This window comes from Dama dama, chromosome 20 (genome assembly GCF_033118175.1).
Source record: "Dama dama isolate Ldn47 chromosome 20, ASM3311817v1, whole genome shotgun sequence".
Classification (NCBI taxonomy): domain Eukaryota; kingdom Metazoa; phylum Chordata; class Mammalia; order Artiodactyla; family Cervidae; genus Dama; species Dama dama.
Genome location: NC_083700.1, coordinates 32,418,488 through 32,428,482, shown reverse-complemented (window position 1 = coordinate 32,428,482; position 9,995 = coordinate 32,418,488). Strand labels below are relative to the sequence as shown.

The window sequence follows — 9,995 nt, the reverse complement described above, 5'->3', positions numbered from 1 at the left end:
TCCTGAATCTTCGAACCGTTTCTCATTTCGTTTCCGGCCTCCCTCCCCGCCCCCGCCAACCCAGCCCAAGCTAAAAGCCGAAGCTCCCCACTCCTCCCCCGCGGCGTTCTTAGCGCTTCCACCTCCTTCCTGAGCGGCCCCTTTAAGCGGACTCCGGAAAGCCGCGGGGAAGGCGGGGCCGAAACCTTGCCGACGCCGACTCGAAGGGGCGGGGCGGAGCTTGGGGGCGGGGCCTGCGTGCTGCGTGCGTGCGCGTTCTGGAGGCTCCGCCGCCGCTGCTCTCGAGGCCGCTACCGCCACCGTCGCCGCGTAGAGCCGGAGCAGGAGCCACGGCCGAGAGGAGGGAGGAGGAGGAGGAGGAGGTGGAGGAGGTGCCGGACCGGGGGGGTGAGTGAGGGGCGGGGAGCCGGAGCCGGCCCCCGAGGGAGCGAGGGGCGCGGGTCGGACGAGTCCGGGCCGAGGCGGCTCCTGTCGCCGGTCAGTCCCCTGGCTCCCCCTTCCTCCTCCGTGTTCCCTTGGTGTCCGGGGCGGCGGCCCGGGGGCCTGGCCGGCGGGAGGGGCCAGGACTCGGGGAGGCCCGGCCGCCGCCGCCGGGGCCGGAGCCAACCACGCCCGCGGACCGAGCGGGTCGACTGTGGCTGGGCCTGCGGGAGAGGGACGGGAGGGGCCCGGGCCGGGTGTGGGAGAGAAAGAGGACATTGTGTCCCCCACCCTCCAACTCCCCGAGGTGTCATGGCACAAGCCCATTTCCCTCGCCATCTCCCCGGACACACTGCCCTCGCCCCTTGCTGCCTGAGAGAGGTACTAGATTGGACATCGCTTCATTTTTCTTCTTGCTTGTACCCTGACTGGGGTCAGCTCTTCTTTCAAACCCAGTTCACCCTTTGGGGGGCACGCGAAGAAGGGAGTTGGAGGGTTGGGTGAATTTCCTGACCTCCCTTGACTTCTGGAGAAGTGTGGGTAGACGGGAGCGGTGTCCTTTCTGTGTTCACTTGTCAGGGTTCGGGATCTCCCATTTCTTCATTCCCCTAGTGCACAGAGCTGACATCTTTACACCCCACTCCACCTCTCAGCCCCTTTCCCGCCCTCTGTCCCCCACGTCTTCCGTAGCATGCCATGTGTTCGCCTTTTCAGCGTTGCCTTTCTTGGGTTTCTGCTTCCCTGAATTTTGTTAGGGAAGAGGTCACCGTGTGATTCTTGTCTTCCTTCAGCCTGGGACTGGTAGGAGTGTCTTTTTGCCCCCTTGTTCAGGAAGTTAAGGACGGTGTCCTCAGCTGAATTGTGTAATTTACTGCTATGGGGAAAAGATTAGGGGAAGACATCAACTCACAGGGCTAAGAAGCAGAGTTTAGGGGACCTTTTGACCTCTTGGAAAAAGAACTAGCGTTCAGGAGTCATTCCGTTTTGGGAGAGAAGACCATTCTGTCACTGCTTTGAAGGAAGTGGGGTATAAAAAGAAAGGGAATAACAGGGCAGGAGGTTAATGGGTCACAGCCGTACAGGTGGCCACAGTTTTCTGTTTCCTGGGTTTGAGATGATTTTTGTTTTTATCACCGTAGGAGTCAAGTATCAGCTCTTAGTTTTACCATGGAGCTCCTACCTTCAAAAGCATGCTGAAGGGCAGTCTCAGAAGGGATGCTGCTGGAAACAGGATTTGGAAACTTTATTTTGGTTTCCTGTCACTGTGTGGGGGTGGGCACACGTGTGTGTAGTTTTTCTTTTCTTTTGATGTAACTGATATCTGCAGATATTTTGACATAATAAGCACTAAATTAGGCCCTGAGCTCTTTTCTGTCTTTATTATGATTTCCTGTACCACTTTCTGTTTGAAATTATATTTGTGTTCGCTGGATTTCTTTTTAGTCTGGTGTTTCAGTCAATCTTGTTCCTATGTATTTTGAATTATGTACTACAAAATATGGTTAAGTGTAAGGTGTTCAAAATCACACCATGCCCGGCACATGGTAGGCACTTGGTATTTCTTGAATGAAATGTGTTATTGCAAAGATGTGTCTTGGTTTTATATATTTTCTATCCTTTGAGAGGTAGCTCAAATTAGATTTCACTTCACTTCCAACATACAAAATAGTAATTATTAACCTTTTCTGGGCCACTGACACCTTTGAGAATATAATGAAATGCACATATAGACTCTCTCCTCAGTAAAGAAGTAAGAGACATTTAGGCACAGAATTTTACATCTTCAGGGACTCTCTAAAGCCAACCATGGGTGCTAGTCTTAAATGTAAACTCTGAGTATTATTCAGTTCTATATTAAAACTGTTCAGAAGCCTTTGTTCCCCTTCTGTGTGACCTCAAGCATGAGTGTCTACCCTCACAGACTAAACTTTGGGTCTTTGGAAACAAGATTTTAAGACTGATTGTTACTAACAGTTTTATGGGGAAAGTTCTCATAATAATTCTAAACAAATGGCTTTGAGGGAGAGAAGACTGTCATAGTCACTATTGACAGCTTAAAATCATAATCATGCCTGACTTAGATTTTTTGTTGTTTAAACTCCTTAGCAATATGATCAGCACTTGAAAAATGTTCACAGATCATTTTTCCTATTCTCTTGCTTATATGCATGGTTTTTTGTGTAGTTAATAATTATTGTATCAGTATTCAGTATCTGTTTAACAAGTTCTTTTAAATGCCTATTATGTGAATAAAACAAAGTCCTTGCTATCATGGAGTTTATATACTAATCAGGAGAGATGGGCCATAACCATATGAATACAGAATAAGTGAGATGGTAAGAGATACGCAGAAGAGTAAAGTGGGGTTAGAGGATGCAGAGAGTGGCAAGGAAGGGTAGTCGGGGAAGACATGATGCTGGAGTAGAGACCTGAAGAAAGTGAGGAATTTATGCTCTCTAGGGGAAGAAGATAATAGGCAGAGACCACTCAGTGTACTTCGCCTTTTGGAGAAGGCCAGTAAACTGGAGGGAAAATGAGAGAGCTTGAGATTAGAGAAGTGGCCGAGGCCACTGTAAAGCCTGTAGGCAATGGTCAGAACTTTGAATTTTACTTTGAATGAAATGGGAAACCCCTGGAGGGTTTTGGGTAGAAGAGAGAACTGTTCTGACTTAAGTCTGTGGGAACTGTTCTGGCTGCTGTGTGGAAGTCAACTTGGGGAAGGCAGCAGGGAGTGGAAGCAGGAAGGCCAGTTAGATTAATGTTCATTTTAAACCTTTTTGTATGGTTGCAAACTAGTCTGTCTACCTGCTCTTGGGCATATAGATAGTTTCCTTTTCCCCTTATTGGATATAACAATGAAACAAACACTTTTGTGTTTGCAACATTTTCTTTCATTTTGAATATTTCCTTGGAATTGATTTCCAGAAGGACTACTGAATCAAAGTATGTAAATATACGTATCTTATTGGTGTATCTATTAATTCCTTCAGAGAGTAGTTTGTACTAAAGTGACAGCCACAGTTGTTGATCTGAAGTTTCATGCAGTGTCACTTGAGTGAATATTATTTAATACTTAAAACAATTTGAACTATAAAAAGAGACCTTTTAGATCATTAGGTTGAATTTTCCAGTAGCTAGCTCACATGAGTTCATAACACTCGTTCAACTCTCTCTTTAACATTTTAATAACAGGGTGCTAATTGTTGGGGATAAGAGTTGGATTAGACAGGGTCTCTGCCTTCAGGAAGTTTTATATTATGTCATAAATTGTGATCTCATAGTTAAATAACTTAAAATCTTGCCAGTGTTTACTGTTACTCAAGAACTTTGTTAGTATGGGGTTGGTGATCTTTTATAAAGAATAGATATCCGAGTCAAGCATCTAATTTTTCATATTGATACTTCTTTTTTCTTATAGAGGACTTTCAGTGGTATCAGCAGTTGGTTTAATTCTGCTTTGTGTGTCTTTAGAATCTTAGGTCTCTGGTGCCTCATGCTTTGTTCTTTGCAGTAAATTATGCAACTAGCACTTAGTTGAGGACTCTCATAGTTGAATTTTTAAATTGTTGTAATTCTTTATAAGTTATTCAAAACACAGAGACTATTGTTTCTGTTAAGTCAACATTGCCTCTTTGAAATTTTATTTAGATTATGAGGAAGGATGATATCAGTCTGTTTTAATAGAATTATACCATTGTGATGGCATTGCTCAGCATTTCTAATTCAGAAGTCTAAAAGGCTTGATTTGACATGAGCAGAAACTCCAGCATCTATAAGGCGAGCGGGCTGAGCTAATGGAGTTTACCTGCAAGCACCGAGCATTGGGTCTCACACCTGCTAGGGGCCCGGCAAATGTCCACTGAACCTCATATAACCTCTGAGCTCCAGTTCTAAAGTTCTCATTTTAGAAGGTCAGGAAAAATATCTTGTATAAAGCATTTATATCTTAATGTTGTGGTGAGTTTAAAATTGTGAACATAAACTTACTTCCTCCTAATGTTCCTTTCAAATTGAACTCATCAATTTTAAAAAGAGTTATGGCATATTGCCAAGTATTTTCTGCCCGTTCTGATGTCATATACTGCTATATGACTTAATGCCAAATTCATATCTTATGGAAATGATTACTGTTTAAAATTAAGATACTTAAGCTTTCTTATGTCACTGAGACAGATGAAGGGTCCATTTTTTTCCCTTTTGTGTGTGTCTGGAATTTGGAGGTTACAAATGGTAGTTTTTTGTGCTTTGCACTTTCATATACAGAGAAAGTGTTGGCCATTTTACATGCTGAATTTTTGTAGTAGTGGTTATGGGTATGCAGTGAACATTCACACACGCTCTCTCCAGGCCCGTTTGCACTCAGTTTTGAGATGACTGAGTAAGAGAGCAGTTTGTTTCAAAGTTAAAAGATCCAGGTTAGTATTGAACCTGTAAACTTAGTTTATCACAATGTTCTGATCCATTAAGCAGCTCAGCAGAGAACTGTGCCATGCTCTCATTTCCACTTGAAAATAGGCCTTTCAGAGGCAAAGGTGCAAAGGAAATTGTGTGTGATGGTTAAGGTGGAGTTGAGATAGTGTACTTTGGTTAAGTGGTCTAAAAACCACCCTTTTATTATAATTTTCAGAGTACATGAGGAGGATTAAATATAAGTACATGGAGGATTAAATATATTTTATGAAATTATTTTCAATTATTAGACTAATGGCTTTTTTAAAGTTCAAATGACTTATTTAGGCTGTATAAATTTAGATTAGATAAATCTGGAAAAGAAGATTTCTTTGCATATCCAGTTTTTCCAGGGATAGAGATAGTTTCCTGTCTCCACCCTGTTTATTTAGTTCACATTGATGGAGAGTGGGTCAAGTGTGGAATGGTAAAATTAACCAAATTTAGAATTAAATGCATAATTCTATGTTTGGTTTCAGAATATATTTAAATTAGGCTATATCTCATAACGATAGGAGTATACTAAACTACCCATAACTGATAAAAGACACTGTTGGATTAATTAAAACTTGAGATGACTTACTTTGAATTCACAAGTACATGTGTATGCCTGTAACATGCATGCTTGTTTGCAGTGCTATGTTATACTCACTCATAACTTTGCTTAGGATAGAGCTGTAGCTTAGTTATCAGTGACGAAAGTATAAAGTTGAAGAGACACAAAGAACTGGGTACAATTGTGTCTTTGGACAAAGCCCAGATGCCACTTATATAAGATTCTAAGTTAGTAGTAGTAGGAATTCTTATTGCAGACTGAACATTTCGGATCTGTCAAATGTGTGATCCAGAGAGTAAATTCATTCACTATTTTTCATGATATTTTAAAATTCATAGGATCATTCTGTTTCTAGACAAGTATTGTATAGAATATTAAGCAACCATAACTTATTTTAGCAGCTGACATTTAACACTAATCTGTGGGTTTTATGTAGTTTTCAGTGTCTATCCCAAATCATTGATGTCTTTAAACGACCTTTTAAATTTCATTGTGTAGTTGTGGAAATATTGCATAATTTCATTAATAGATTTCAGATTCAGTCATTGAACAGATGTTTGACTGACCCAGTATTAGGCTGTTTGATGAAAACTGAGACGTGGGGCTGTAGTTTTTACTCTAAGGAATTTATAGTCTAGTAATTTATTTTGTTTGCCAGAACCTGACATATGTTTTATAAATAAATGTTGTATTTTCATGATTGAGTAAAAATAGAATGATACTCATTTTTTCAGTAAAATCTTTGTGATATTTTAATTCTCTTTCAGTTGCTGACAACTATTTCTGTGGTCTTATTTTCTAACAGCTTTTTAGTATTTGAGCAAACCAGTCTCCCACTGGTTAAAGTATATAGTAAAATAAGAATTGCTTGTTCAACTGCCTATTTTACTTCCATTGGTCTTTTTCTTTTTTTCAAATTGCTTTTCTGCATAAATGCTACATTGTAGGTGAGTTTTTTCCTGGTTCAGCTAACAGTTTTAATTCTAATGTTTAATGTGAGAAGCTTTGGAGGGTTTTTTTTTTGGAAGGACAGCTTAGTATTTTTTCTACAGTGATTAAAATCATCCTGTGCCACTGAAGTTAACTATCCACTGTAAGATAATAGTCAAATGCATCAGTGCGCATTTTTAGTGATGTTGGTAGTTTGCTAGCTTTATTTTCAGGTTCCTCCCAGACCTAACTGTGATGTGCTTATAAGGCAACAACAGTATATTTAGTTAATTTGTGAAACGAGAATAGTTTTTCTGGTTTTTCCATTTTGCATGTTTTGAGTTAGGATTAATTGGACATTTATTATCCTCAATAGGCATACAATAAAACAGTTCGTTTAACTGTGGTGCTTTCTGTTGGAGTATTGGCTGACTTTTAGATAGCCTTGTGGGATTTCATGAGTACTACTGAGTTTTGGATGACATTCTTTACACAATCTAAAAGTACAAGTGAGCCTAATAAAAGCTGGAAAGAAAACAAGTTTGACGCTTTCTTTGCAGTAGGAAGTGTAGTTTCTAGTCCAAGCAATATGCCCTTGTTTGTTTCGGCCATGTTCAGGGGTTATAACTGCTTAAACCTTTTTTTCTTGTTTAAGCTAATTCATGTTCATTGTGATAACAGATTTTGAAAAGGGCGTAAATGTAAAGAAGAAATTGAAGATTACCCATAAACCTATTGCCCAGAGATAATTTCTACAAACATTTCGATTTATATTTTTTTAGTTCTTCTCCTTTCTTCTTTTCAATTAAAAAAAAAAAACCCCTTCTATAAATGTGGTTTTGCTCCTGCTTTTATCTCTGAACAGGTTATTGTTCTCCTAGTGTGGGACTCTTAGGTTGATCTTTATAATACTACTATTTTAAATAACACTGGGACAAACATTTTTGTACATTTATCTTTGATTGCATCTCTGGTTTTGTTTTTTTTTTTTTTCCCCCTTTAGGGTAGATTCCCAGAAGTGGGATAACTGGATCAAAGGGTGGTTACCCTGTGTATGAATGTATGTCTCACTGCACCTTCAATGGCATTGAGTAGGTCAGTTTTTACAATCTTTGTCAATTTGATAGATACCAATTAACACTTCTTAGGTGGTGATCACAAAATCCTCATATTATTAATAATCTGTAAAACCATCAAAATGTATGATTATTAATTTGCAGTCATCTTTGAAAAAGTTGCTTGGAATGAATTTCTTTGAAAATATTTTAGTAAAAGTAATCTTTGTGACAAAAAGGATGTTCCTTGACATTACAATTTCAGTATTGTTCTTCTCTTGAAATAGTATTTAATCTTCTCCCTTTACTAAAATAACAAACATGATAAGGCTTATCTTATAGTGTGTAGCAAGTAGAAATATGTAAAACTAAATTATTTCAGACAGAGAAGGATAGTCATATGATTCAGACTTAAAAAAAAAAAAACCCTCAGACTACACAACTTAGTGTTTAGAGCAGTAGCTGTAGAGTTAAGCAGCCTGTGTTGAAATCTTTGCTTCGCCACTTACTCAGTGTAGGATTTGAGGCAACTTACTGAGTATACAGTTTGAGGATATCTACTAAATGTTAGTTTGATGTTTTTGAGCTTTGGTTTCTCATCTGTAAAAGGAGAGTAAATAATAACACCTACTTTATAGAATTGTTGAGAGGATTAGAAATACTGTTTAAGCCTGCTGAGCACAAAATAGGCATTTAATAAAAGCTGGCAGTTGTTGGGTTTGAAAATTTTGGGCCAGTTTTGCTGGGTGGGGCAAAACATTTCTTTTGTATGTCCTTATTTACATAAATAAATGCAGAGATGCAAAGGGGCCTTCAGCGATGGCAGCTGAGAGGGAGTGGTAGACATTCTTTGTGTGGTAGGAATGGCATGAGCCAAGATAGAAAGTTCAGGACAAGCTGGAGGACAGAAGATTGATTTGACAGAAGCCTAGGCTTGTATAATTAGAAAATAATGGCAGTAAGGGCATAAAGATTGATCGGGACTAGACTTTGGAAGTCATTTAGTGCTAGGTTGAGAAGTATAGGCTTTATGCGGGAGCACAGGAAGTTTGATATGAGGAATAAGATCCGATCAGAGCATTCATCTTTTGAAAATGAATCTAGATGCAGAGTGCAGAATGAATTGAGGAGGAAAGAGACTGAAGACAGGGAGACTGGTTTAAACACATAGGAGCATTTGATCTCCTTTTACTAAAATTAACGTGAAAGGTAAGCCAAGATCTGAGAGTTGAACAGAAAACAAGAGGAAAGGTTTGGGGGGCGTTGCTGGGAATCAACCATTGTGAAGATCTCTAGATCTTCAGATATATCCAGTTTGGAGATGAAATTCAAAAGAAAAGAGTCTGAGTCTAATGAATAGGCTACATAGAGTTAGGTGTGTAACATCTGAGAGAAAATGGGACTCTCTGGTTGTACACTTCGTTTGTTCCTAAATTTTTTTAAAAAATTGATCAGTAAAAGATTCCTGTTTTTTAGTAAAAAGCATATGTTTATGCTATTTCTTTGACAAATATATAGTCTTCTACAGAAATTTACTTATCTCGCACTTTGAGTTCTTAGCCAACAGAGAATCCTCACTTTTAGACATATTTCTGGAGGTATTATCTTAAAATAGGGCTTTCATAGTGTCTCAGATGATGAAGAGTCTGCCTGCAGTGTGGGGGACCCGGGTTTGATTCCTGGGTTGGGAAGATCCTCTGGACAAAGAAATGGCAACCCACTCCAGTATTCTTGCCTGGAGAATTCCATGGACAGAGGAGCCTGACAGGTTACATACAGTCTGTGGGGTTGCAAAGAGTACAACACAATTGAGCAACTTCACTTTCTTTCTATCTTAAAATATTTAACTGTAAGGTAAAATTCTCCTATATGTGGTTTTCCAGCTTTCATGAATGTGACTGGACTTTAGAGACATCAGTTTTGTGAGCAGAAGTGATGAAAAGTGAAGTATAGTTTCTTATTAAGCGGATTATAATGTTGAAGACAGTGAAATATGGAATAGCAAAAAACAGGAGATTAAGTATATGATCTTTAGAAAAAATAACACTTTCAGTACTTCTTACTTTCTTAATTAAAAAAAAAGAGAGCAAATGTCATTCCTAGTTGTTCTGGGACCTGCCTCTATTTCTGTGCTAGTTGTGCTTCCCACTTGGTTGAATACTATGTAAGCAAGTTAGCCTAGAGATTGATATTCATATTTCTTTTTGACTGATAAATAAACTCACATAAGCTGTGAATTATCTGCCTTCTGTCTCCTTTTATATTACCAGTTAGGAAAAGAAGCAACCTCCAATTTTAAAAAAGTAAATACGGGTTTGTGTTACATTCAGGGTGTTTGCATTTTTTAAACCATTGAGTTTTATACCTTTCGTAATGTTTCTTTTAGTTTCCAAATATTTTCTAAACTCAGAAATAAAGTCATTATTCTTTTTATTCACATCTCCCCACTTTATAAGTATTCTTGAAAATATTTTTAAATTAATAAGCAAATGTAGCATATAGCATTGGGGATTATATGTTTGTTTGTTTGTTTGTTTTTTCCCACAAACACTTGTTTTTCTTACATAAGCCCAGATCTGGTGAAC

The 9,995-nt window shown here is 39.0% G+C and overlaps 1 protein-coding gene across 2 annotated transcripts in view; it reads left to right on the top strand.

Moving 5' to 3' along the window:
- The first annotated feature begins 259 nt into the window (after nucleotides 1-259).
- The window catches only part of RAP1A (RAP1A, member of RAS oncogene family), a 76,655-nt gene continuing 66,919 nt past the window's right edge, over nucleotides 260-9,995 (top strand). Inside the window, exon 1 of one of the 2 annotated variants that reach the window (XM_061121157.1) lies at nucleotides 260-387. The gene's annotated coding sequence lies outside the window, so the exon portion shown is untranslated. Of the gene's footprint in view, nucleotides 388-7,431; nucleotides 7,451-9,995 lie in introns of those variants that run through there. The other variant, XM_061121158.1, reaches the window with a different exon arrangement.